This window comes from Herpailurus yagouaroundi, unplaced genomic scaffold, assembly GCF_014898765.1.
Source record: "Herpailurus yagouaroundi ecotype Mexico unplaced genomic scaffold, PumYag 182, whole genome shotgun sequence".
NCBI lineage: Eukaryota > Metazoa > Chordata > Mammalia > Carnivora > Felidae > Herpailurus > Herpailurus yagouaroundi.
Window position 1 is genome coordinate 13,320,232 of NW_024412413.1, and position 12,360 is coordinate 13,332,591.

Genomic DNA, 12,360 nt, shown 5'->3' on the forward strand with positions numbered 1-12,360 from the left:
GGTCGTGGGATCCAGCCCCGTTACAGGCTCCACATGTGGAGCCTGCTTGGGATTCTCTCTCTCTCTCTCTCTCTCTCTCTCTCTCTCTCTCCCTCTGCCCCTCTCCCCAGCTCACATTTTCTCTCTCTCTCTAAAAAAAAAAAAAAAAAAAAAAGAATTGCGTACTAACATGTAAGAGCAGCTCTTATCTTCTATGGCTCAAGGGTTCATCATGAGGCCTTAAGTGCCTTGCACTTCCAGACAGCACATGCTGGAGCCCCAAGCAGTTTCCCTGCAAACATCCACTGCTAAAAATGCAAAGATGCCCCAGGGCAGAACATGTGGCAACTGCATTCACTTGGACAGAGGACGTTACTTCTGAACAGACTGGAACAAAGGAACAAGCAACATCAGCACCACATTAGAAGTTAGTATAAATACAAATTCTCATACCCCAGCCCAGACTTAACTGACTCAGACACTCAGGGAGTGGGCTCAGCTATCTGTTTTACCTCCAGGTGATCCTGGCGCACACACAGACCGAAGAATCTCTGGCCTATGGAACTTTGGGTCAGGATGCAAGAGGAGTCTAATCCAGTTAATACGCTCATCTAGAATTCTAGCAACTGAAAGGTCCAATAACTTCAGGTCTCGAAGTAGAAATCTGCAGGTGGCCTTCCACTCACCTCCCAAGTCTGACACTGCCTCCCTCCCTACAACACCTATTGTCTATGGCCACTGTCGTGCAAACCAGACCATGCGGTCACAAGCCTACAATATTTATGATTTAGCCCTTTAAGAAAACTTTTGCCAACTCCTAAAATAGACTCCAAAAATATACCTACGCAGATATGGTCATAACTGACTTCTGACAAAGTTGCAAAGGCAATTCAAATGATAGTCTTTGCGGCAGTTTGGGAATGAATGGGCATCTATACGCAAGAAAATAAACTTCAACCTATATCTTGCACCTCATACAAAAATTAATTCAAAACAAGAAACAGAGACATGAGTGGAAAACACAATCATATAAAACACTTGGAAGAAAACATCAGAGAAAACAATTGTGGCCTTTGATTAAGCAAAAGTTCATAGACACAGTAGTGAAAGCATGATCCATAAAATAATAAATGGATCAATTATGCTTCCTTAAAACCTTTGGTCTGAGGGTGCCTGGGTGGCTCAGTCGGTTGAGTGTCTGACTCTTGATTTTGGCTCAAGTCACAATCCTACAGTCATGGGATCTAGCCCCACATCGGGCTCTGTGCTGAGTATGGAGCCTGCTTAAGATTCTCTCTCTCTCTTTCTCTCTCTCTCTCTCTCTTCCCCTTTGCCGCTCTCCTCTACTCACTCTCTCTTTCTCTCTCTCTCGCTCTCAAATAAAAAAATAAATAAAAAAACTTTGGTCTGCAGAAAGCAATGTTCAGAGAATGAAGCACAAGCTGAAGAATAGAAGAAAACACTTTGCAAATCGCTTTTCAACAACAAAAAAGAGCTTCTAGTTAGAATATATAAAGAATGTCAAAACTCAACAATAAGAACACAAACAACCCAAGTTTTGAAACGGACAAAAGAATGGAGCAGATACTTCACCAAAGAAGATATGTGGATGGCAGAGAAGAACAGGAAAAGATATTCAATGTCGTAAATCATTAGGAAAATGCAAATTAAAATCGTGAGATATGCCCACACATCTATTAGAATGGCTAATTTTTTCTTAGAAAATGTTACATCTGACATGACTAAGTGCTTATAGGACAGGTGGCAACTGGGTTTCTTGTGCATTGCAGTCGGGAATGGAAAATGCCGCAACCCCTCTAGAAAATACCTTGGCAATTTCTTAGAGAGCTTAAACATACACACAACTGCATGACCAAGAAATCACACTCCTTATATGGACCTTGGAGGAATGAAGACCTGTGTGTGAATGTTAGTCAAAACCCTGTGTGTGAATGTTAGTCAAAACCAGCCAGTGGGACGCCTGGGTAGCTCAGTCGGTTAAGCAACCAACTCTGGACTTTAGCTCAAGGCATGATCTCACATTCCGTGAGTTCAAGCTCTGTGTCAGGCTCTATGCTGGCAGGATGGAGCCCGCTTGGGAGTCTGCCTCCCTCGCTCTCTGCCCCTCCTCCACTTGCGCTCTCTCTCTCTCAAAATAAATTTTAAAAAATCACCCCCAAAACTGAAAATAACAAAAATGTCCTTCAGTAAGTAAATGGATAAATAAACTGTGGTACATTCATACAATGAAACGCTACTCATCCATAAAAGGAACAAACTATCGATAGTCACAGCAACGTGGATGAATCTCAAAAGCAGTATGCTGAGTGAAGAAAGTCAATTTCAAAAGATTATGTACTGTATGATAATATATGACATTCTAGAAAAGACCAAACTATAGTGGTTGCCAAAGGCTAGGGGTGGGAAGGATGAGATTATAAAGGAACACTGTGAGGCTGATTTTTGAAATGGTGGTGTCAGAATTCCGTGTCAGAATAGTGAAGATGTTTACAAAAATCTACGCATGTATTAAAACTCATAGAATCATACGCCAAAATAAAATGAGTTGTGTTATATAGCAATGAAAAACAAGCATCCAAGAGCACAGAAGGCAGGCTCTGGGGTCACTTGAGCCGTTTGGTTCCCTTACTGGCTCTTACTGGCTGTGTGACCTTCAGTGGGTCACTTAACCTCTCTTTGCCTCAGCTTCCCGAATTGTAGAATGGAGATAATATTTCCTACCTCATAAACTTTTTGTGAGGATCAGTTGAGAAAATCATATAAAGAAAGCACCCAGACACAGCTTGGCATATGAAAGAAATGTAATAATAATAATAAATGCTTACTCTCGTTGGAGTGCCTGGGTGACTCAGTCGGTTAAGTGTCCGACTTCAGCTCAGGTCATGATCTCACAGTTTGTGGGTTCAAGCCCTGGGTGGGGCTCCATGCTGACAGCTCGGAGCCTGGAGCCTGCTTCAGCTTCTGTGTCTCCCTCTCTCTCTCTGCCCCTCCCCTGCTCATGCTCTGTGTCTCTCTCTCAAAAATAAAAACTAAAACATTAAAAAAAGTTTTTAAATGTTTACTCTCATTAAGGTTAGTCCAGCTGTTACACTGAATGGATTTTATTTTATCATTCAAAAACTGATCTCTTCAGGGGGCTTGAACAGTAATTCTCGCTTAATTCAGAATATCCTATTTCATATAGCAACTCTTCCATCCGTACCAGATTCAGAAGGATTTTATGAATTTTTGTGATTTATCCTTGTAAGACCATGAGATCATCCCTCCGTATTAAACTGTCCATCGCCCAGGTTGTGAGGCTTTCTCCAAGTCTAAGAGTTTAAGATAGTTTATGGGAAGAAGTCAGGACCCAAAATTAGAGTCCAGAAATGGAGAGACGCCTCTTCTAACACTGTGTAGTTGATATTCCTTCCATCTAGCCTTGAATCCCATTACTTTGATGGAGTGAATCATGATGCTTAACACTGAACAAGTGACTCACCCTCTGTTCCCCCACCATGGAATCTTCTCAGTCATTCTTTCCTTTCCTGTCCTGGGGTTCTTGCAATAATCCCTCTTTTATACCGCTTCTATTCTCCTGCCCAGAGCTTTCCACCAAACCCAACTCCCTGAGTAGATGATGGCCTTTGATATGTCATTTCAGTCTTCAATGGCCCCGAGATTCTCTTTCCCCTTCACAAATCATCATTAGGTTTCTTTAGCACATTTTCCACTGGAGATAATTGTTGTGACATGTCCTCGATCCCTTTCTAATGAGAGTGGAGCGTAACCCAGGGCTTTTCAAAATTTGAACAAAAGGACTTCACCTCAATCATACATAATACAGTCATAGCCAGCTGTCAGTTCAATAGCTTAACAAACGTATATTGAACATCGTTTGTGCCATGTGTGGTGGGAACAAACATGACTAAAAATGGCCCCATGGAGCCACAGGGATTTTCATAAACTGCTGGTGAGCATGTAAATTGGAACAACACTCGAGAAAACAGCGTGCCATTATTATCAAAGCTGAAGATGTATCCTATGACCCAGCAATTCCACTCCTGGGTATATATCCTAGAGAAACCTATGTGCACGTGCTCCAAGAATTGTATACGAACGTCACAGAGCATTCTTCCAACAGCCCCAAACCAGAAACAACCCAAGTGCTTATCGGCACTTGAATGGGTAAACACATTGCCGTATATTCACAGGATGGAACATGGAAATGAAAATAAGGACAGCTACACACAACCACGTAGGTGAATCTCACCCTGGTGAACACAGGAAGCCAGACATAAAAGTACGATTCGATTTATATACAGTTCAAAAAATGCACAGCTACCGTGGTATAGATGGCAGATAAAAGATAAGTTCCGAAATGGGCACCATCAAGTCCGGAGATAATGGGTGCTTCTAGCAGGAAAGTGAGAGAGTCATCACGGACATTTTTGGGATATCGGTAATCTTTTACTTCTTAACCTGGAAGATGAGAATTCAAACGAGCAAACAGGAGGTGAGTCTGCCGTGGCTTTTCCTCTGGTGGTGCCCAGCGGGTGCACACAGCAGCCAAACCCAGCAAGTGAGCACCCAGGTGAACACAGACGGCTCCAGGAGCAGCTTCCGGTCGTGACTCCAGGCGCAGGACAGGGCACATTTTCCCCTCTCTCCGTTCGCAGATCTAGACCCCAAGCAATCCTGTGATGTCAGTGCCAGAGGCCCAGCAGGAGGCTACGGGGACCAAAACGCTGAGGGGGGGGGCCTGGCTCAGCTCAGTGCAGCAAACACCCATTTGAGTTTTTATATTTTTAATTTTTTTTAATGTTTATGTGAGAGAGAGAGAGAGAGAGAGAGAGAGAGAGAGAGAGAGAGACGGATCGTAACCAGGGGGAGGGGGGTTGTGCAGAGAGAGAGGGAGACACAGAATCCAAAGCAGGCTCCAGGCTCCCAGCTGTCAGCACAGAGCCCAAGGCCAGGCTTGAACTCACCAGTCAACCAACTGATCCACCCCGGCGTCCCTCTCCATTTGTGTTTTATAAATGCACTTTTTAAACTCTATTTATTTATTTATTGAGAGAGAGAGACAGAATCCGAGCAGTGTAGGAGCAGAGAGAGAGGGAGACACAGAATCTGAAGCAGGCTCCACGCTCTGAGCTGTCAGCACAGAGCCTAACATGAGGCTCAAACCCACAAACTGTGAGATTATGACCTGAGCCCAAGTCAGAGACTTAACCAACAGAGCTGCCCAGACGCCCCTGCACTTTTTTAGTTTAGAATAGTTTTCAACTTACAGACAGCCCTGAGGACAGTGTGGAGAATCCCCATGCACCCCAGAGGCAGTTTTCCTATTGTTAGCATCTTACATTTGTCTCTATTTCTCTGTCTTCCTGCAGCTTGGCCCCAGATACAGGCATAGCTGCTAAGTGCTTAGCAAGGTAAGCTAACTAAAGCCCCAACTTTCTAGCCAAAGGAAGGAAAAGGGGAGCCCCAGGAAAATAAACGAGAAGCACCGGAGACATAAAGCAGACACAGGGGCTCAAGAGAGAGGACCCCCCACCCCACCCCGGAAAGTGGTTGATGAATTCGTGTGCTCACACCCAAGCTGTGCCTGCATGGGGTCGGAGTCAATTCAGCATACCTAACACTGAGACCTGGACTCACAGATGTACCCTGACCCATGTCTCTAGACTGACCACCGGGTGGCGCAGCGGTGGCCAGATCTAAATAGCTGGACAGAGGTTTGAAAAACAAACTCCCGCTGGAGCCAGGGTTCACAAAAGGGAGGTTGGAACTTGCTACCTGAATCTAACCCATTGATTTCCTGCTCAAGCAAAACAATTTCCATAAGAGTTAGTTAAATAAGGACCAGAGTTGCATAATATGCAACCCAAATGTTCAGAATCTAACTCAAAATCAGTCAGTATACAAGCACCAGAAAGCTCTTAGCTCCCTTGGGAAGAAACAGTTAACAGACAACACAGGTATTGGAATTAGTTGACAAAGGCTTTAAAGCAGTCATTATACAAATGCTCCAACAGGCAATCATAAACCATCTTGAAACAAATGGAAAATGGAGAATCTCAATAAAGAAATAGAAGATCTATCAAAAAATCAAATAGAAACTTAAAAGTAGCTAACTGAAATTTTTTTTTAAAGAATTCCCTTGGATGGGCTCCATTGCAGAATGGAGATGACAGAGCAAATATTCAGCAAACTTGATATTTTAATAAAAATGATCCAATCTGAAGAACAGAGAGGGAAAAAAAACATTACATAAGTGGACCATTATAGACCTGTGGCACTATTACAAAAGGTCTAATATTTGTGTTATCTGAGTCCAAAGGGGGAAGATAGAGAGTGTGACGCTGAACACCTTTAAAAAATAAAGACTGAGGGGTGCCTGGGTGGCTCAGTCGGTTAAGTGTCTGACTTTGGCTCAGGTCACGACCTCATGGTTCGTGGGTTCGAGCCCCACTTCAGGCTCTGTGCTGACAGCTTGGAGCCTGGAGCCTGCTTTGGATTCTGTATCTCCCTCTTTATCTGCCCCTCCCCTGCTCTCTCTCTCTCTCTCTCTCTCTCTCTCTCTCTCAAAAATAAATAAACATTTTAAAAATTAAAAAAAAAAAAAAGGCTGAAAACTTTCCCCACGTTTGGCAAAACTATATAAAGCTACAGGGTAAAAGTGTTCAGTGATACCCAAACAGGATATACCCAAGGAAATACACATACAAAGACACATCACAGACAAATTACAAAAACTAAAGATAAAGAAAAAATTCCTGACAGCAGCCAGAGAAAAAGAATGCATTACTTAAAGACAAGCAAATATTCAAATGACTATGAATTTCTCATCAGAAATCATGGAGGCCAGAAAAAAGGACTCTAATGTTTTTTTGTTGTTGTTGTTGTTGTTTTTTAATTTTTTTTTCAACGTTTTATTTATTTTTGGGACAGAGAGAGACAGAGCATGAACGGGGGAGGGGCAGAGAGAGAGGGAGACACAGAATCGGAAACAGGCTCCAGGCTCTGAGCCATCAGCCCAGAGCCCGACGCGGGGCTCGAACTCACGGACCGCGAGATCGTGACGTGGCTGAAGTCGGACGCTTAACCGACTGCGCCACCCAGGCGCCCCGACTCTAATGTTTTTTAGTGCTGAAAGAGAAAAATCGTCCATCTAGAATTCTGTATGTAGTGATCTATAACAGAACAAAGTTAAAATAAAGGCATTCTCGGATGAAGATAAACAGAGAATTTCTTGACAATGCACCTGTAAGATACACCTGCTTTTAAGGAATTTCTAAAGCGATTTCTCCTGGCATGAATGTACATGAAACCAGAAGAAGACGAAATATTGTCAGAATGAAGGAAGAACAAAAGACATAGAAAATATCAGGATAAAATAATAGGCAATTCTCTCCTCTTGAGTTTTTTAAAATGGATTTCACAGTTGAAAGTAAAGGGCATTTTCTGGTGGAGTTTTAAATGAATTCAGAAGCAATACGTAAGACAGATACAAAGGTGGGGGAGTAAAGGCACCTAAAGGATGGTAAGTTTTCTATATGTGTCTTGTTTATAAGTAGATTACAAGAAAAGAAGTATGTATATTGACATCCCTTTGTTGAATACTGAAGTAACTATAAAAGAGATATAGTCAAAATCTAAATATATAATTAAAATAAAACACTAAAACTATTAAAATAACCCAATAAAGGGCAGGGAAAGGGAAACTGAGAAAACCAAAGGAAACAAAAGGAGAAATAAAATGATAGATCTAAATAAAAACGTAACAGTAAATATAGTAAATTTTATTTGCTATAGTAAATATTACTACATTTTATAGTAAATTTTAAATATAGTAAATTTTCTAAGCACACTAAATAAAAGAGATTTTCAGAATGGGCAAAAACATATGCCCCAACTATAGGCTGTGTATAAGAAACTCACTTTGACTATAGTAATATAGCTAAGTTAAAAGGGGGAAAAATGAAAAATGACATATCACACAGACACTAATATTTATATATTTTTCAACATTTATTTTTTTGAGAGACAGAGAGAGACAGAGTGGGAGTGAAGGAGGCACAAAGAGAGAGGGAGGCACAGAATCCAAAGCAGGCTCCAGGCTCTGAGCTGTCAGCACGGAGCCCAACACGGGGCTCCAACTCACACACTGCGAGACCACGACCTGAGCTGAAGTCGGACGCTTAACCGACTGAGCCCCCAGGCACCCCTCATAGAGACACTAATAAAAAGGAAGCCGCAAGGGCTATTCTAAATAGACTTCAAAGCAAAGAAAACTACCAGGCCCGAAGAGGAACAAAACATAATGGTAAAAAGGTCAATACGGCAAGAAAACATAATAGTCCAAAATGTGTATGCAACCTAACAACGATTTTCAAAGCACACAAAGCAAAACTGAAAAACTGAAAGGAGAAATGCATAAATCCACAAATACGGTTTCAGATCTTAACCCTCCTCTTTCAGCTACATATAGAACTAACACACAAGAAATTAGCAAGGACGTCAACCAACTGTATTGAACTGATATTTATTAATTATGAGTGTTGTGTGCTTTCCACACAACAACATCCGAATACACATTCTCTTTAAGCACGCGTGGAATATTTACCACAATAGACCATATTCTAAGCCATAAGACAAGCCTAACAAGCTTAAAAGAGTTGAAACCATACAGAACATGTTACTGGACTCCAATGAAGTTAAACAATAACAGGAAGTCTGCAATACCTCAATACCACTTGTGTTTTAACAACATACTTTTCAATAATCAGTGGGTCAACCAGGAAGTCTTAAGGGAAACATACACTGAACTGAAGAAAAATTTGCCAAATCTGTCAGCTGCCGCTAAAGTGCATAAAGTGCATAAAGGAAAAATTATAATATTAAATGCTTATTAGAAAAGGAGAAAGGTCCCAAAGCAATAAGCTAAGTTTCCACCTTAAGGATTAGAAAAAAATAAAAGAGCAAAATAAAAGTAAGCAGAAGGAAGAAAATAATAAATGTAATGAAGAACGGACAAAGTGCTTGAAAAACCGTAAACTACCCAAGGTGAAATAGATAACCCGTAGCAGGATTCTCACAGAGTCCTGACACTGAGGCTTTTCTTTCCAGGAAGTGACTTTATTCCTGTTGGCACAGCTCAGTTGGGGTTGTACCCAAAGAACTGAGCCCTGAACGCCATGTGGCATAGTTTTTTTTATATATTTTTTACTGTTTTGTCTCCCATATATGGTAACACACAAACATGCAGTCTGATTAAGTGGTCTCATTGTTACAAGGTCAGGAGGGATGTTGTCACATATAGCCAGGTTGCCTACAGGTTTGTCTGTTTTTTTCTTTCCTTAGGGAGGGGACCCTACCACAAACACGCACAGACTTTTAACTATTAAGGAAATTCAATTGCGGGCATCTGGGTAGCACAGTTGGTTAAGCGTCCAACTCTTGATCTGGGCTCAGGTCATGTTCTCACTGCTTGTGAGTTCAAGCCCCACATCAGGCTCTACGCTGATGGTGCAGAGCCTGCTTGCGATTCTGTCTCTCCTTTTGTCCCTCCCCAGCTCCTGCTCCCTCATGTTCTCTCTCTCTCTCTCTCTCTCTCTCTGAAAATAAATAAATAAACTTACATATATAAATAATTTTTTTTAAAAAGTAAATTTAATTCAGAGCATAAAGTCTTCCAAAAAATAAATCTCCATGTCCAAATGGTTTCACTGGAAAATTCTCCCAAACGTCGAAGGAATACATAACACCAATTCTGTACAACCTCTTGCAGATATTATAAGCAGAGGAAACACTTTCCAACTCATTTTATGAGACCACATTCCCCTGATATGAGGGGAGAGTTCGGGGCTGGCGGTTGGAAGCTGGCAGAGCAATAGCAAATAGCAGTGCATGTAAAAATGCAATGGCTGAGATGCCCCAAGCAGAATGCATCTAGTAGAAAGAATTGGGGACCCAGGAGAGAACGCTGGGAAACCACCAGGGACTGGCAGGGCAGAAGGATGTCCGTGAAGGAGACCAAGAAGAAATGGTCAGAGTTGAGACCAAGAGAAGTAACAGCTTCAAAAAGAAATGAGGGGTCAATAGTATCAAATGAACTGGTGTGGTTCAGACAAGAATAAAGGTGCCCACAGTTAAGAAAAAGTGTAGGCTCCCTAAAAGGGAACCATTGTGCACTGATGGTGGGATCATAAATTGGTTCAGTCACTATGGAGAACAGTGTGGAGGTTCCTCCAAATATTAAAAATAGAACTACCATTTATGATCCAGCAACCCCACTTCTGGGTATACATCCGAAGGAAATTAAAATAGGATATGGAAGACATCTATGCCCTGCAATGTTTTTTGCAGTATTATTCACAATAGCCAAGATTTGGAAACAACTTAAATGATCATCAATGTATGAATGCATAAGAAGATGTGATGCATACACACATACACACACACACACACACACACACACACACACACACACACAATGAAATACTATTTAGCCATGAGATAGAAGGAAATCCTTCCATTTATAACAACATAAATATGGACCTTGAGGGCATTATGCAGCATGATACAAGACAGAAAAAGACAAATACTGTATGATACCCCATATATATGGAATCTAAAAAGAATCCATCTGGAAAAAACAAGAAAGTAGAATGGTAGTTACCAAGGACTGGTAGGTGGGGAATAGGAGAAATGCTTAGGGGTACATACTTGTAACTAATGGATACATACATGAGTCCTGGAGATCTGATACACAGTATCAGATTATAGAAAACTGTAGGGAAAGGTCATCAAGAAGACGTGACCGGCAGTTGACCTGTTATGGCAAGGGGATCAGAGGCTCTTCACCCCCATCCCTGTCCTTGGAATGTGGGTTCTGCTTGCCTTTACTCCCCCAGAGGCTATTCCAAGGACATAGCTTTGAGATAATGTTTCTATTTACTAAAATTGCCACCTAACAACTTAGAATGGCCTATCTCTTTCTTCTCTCTCTGCCCTCCCAGTTCAGGGGGCCAATTTCCATTACACCCAGGAAGCTCCTGAGGAGGTTACTAACGGACATGAAAACTGTACTATAAACATTAGACTTGCTAAAAAAAATAGATCTTAATTGCTCCCACCTCTAGAAGAAATGATCATTGATTGTGTGACACCACAGAAATGTTAGCTAGCTCTACAAGGGCAGTCACGTTGCACTATAAATGTATCAAATCAATATGTTGTAACCCTCACACTTAACAATATTATATGTCAATTACAGTTGACCCTTGAACAGCATGGTTTGAACTGCACTGGTCCACTTATGCACGAATTTTTTTCCATAAAGATAGTATGGTACTTTAAATGCTATGATTTCCTTAATAACATTTTCTTTGCTCCAGCTTACTCCATTACAAGAATACAGTACATAATATATAAAACATACAAAAATATGTGTTAATCAACTAGTTATGCTATCGGTAAGGCTTCCAGTCAACTATTAGCAGACTATTTAGTAGTTACGTTTGGGGGAATGAAAAGTTACACTCAGATTTTCAGCTGTGTGGGGAGGTCAGTGCCTCTAACCCCCTCATTGTTCACTTGTAAATTGTAAAGTAATAAATAATCAGCTTTAGAAAGAGCATTAGTTCCCAAGTCCATCCTACTGGGCTCAAACCCTGGTTTCACTACTTAACTCAGATAAGTTACTTAACCTTCTATGCTTCAATGCCTTTATCTGTAAAATGGGCCAATGATAATCCCTGCTTCGAAGATTGCTGTGAAAGAAAAATGAGGTAATGGGAGTGAAACATTAGCACATAGAAAGTGCTCAGCAAATATTACCTGCTAATACTTCAGCACCTTACCTGCCAACTTGCCTAGCAAGAATCAGACCTAAAGTATGTGGAGGAAAAAATGAAGCAAATAACAGCCCCTTACCTCAGGTGGTCTCGTTGCAAACACGTCACTCTTGTCTTGGTAGTGAACTCTGCTGTCAATAAAGCCTCAGTCCTTCTCTGAAAATTCTCAGCACAGTGAATCCCTAATTATAGGCATCATCTTATTTTCTGATTGTTCCAAGTCAATAAGCCTTATCTTCCACATATAATTAAAAGGCAGCACGGTATTTATATAGGATCGGTAGTCCAGTTCTCCAAAGGCAATGTTTGCAGCCCTTGGCTCAGCCACCAAAGGGCTGTGTGAATCTCGGGCAATTCCATCGACGTCCCCGAGCCTCAGTTCCTGGTCGCCACTGACATGCTTCCTTCTTAACGTAATGGGTGCAACGGCTTGAGCAGTCCACTGACAGCAGAGTCTTGACCTTCCTCAATATTCCCGAGCATCGCAAATAGGCAGCTGTGTCTAAAATTCCAAGCCTGA

At 41.5% G+C, this 12,360-nt stretch overlaps 1 non-coding gene across 1 annotated transcript; it reads left to right on the forward strand.

Moving 5' to 3' along the window:
- Nucleotides 1–6,377: 6,377 nt before the first annotated feature.
- On the forward strand, nt 6,378–6,462 carry TRNAQ-UUG (transfer RNA glutamine (anticodon UUG)). The gene has a single exon. It is a non-coding gene; the product is annotated as a tRNA-Gln (tRNA).
- Nucleotides 6,463–12,360: the final 5,898 nt, after the last annotated feature.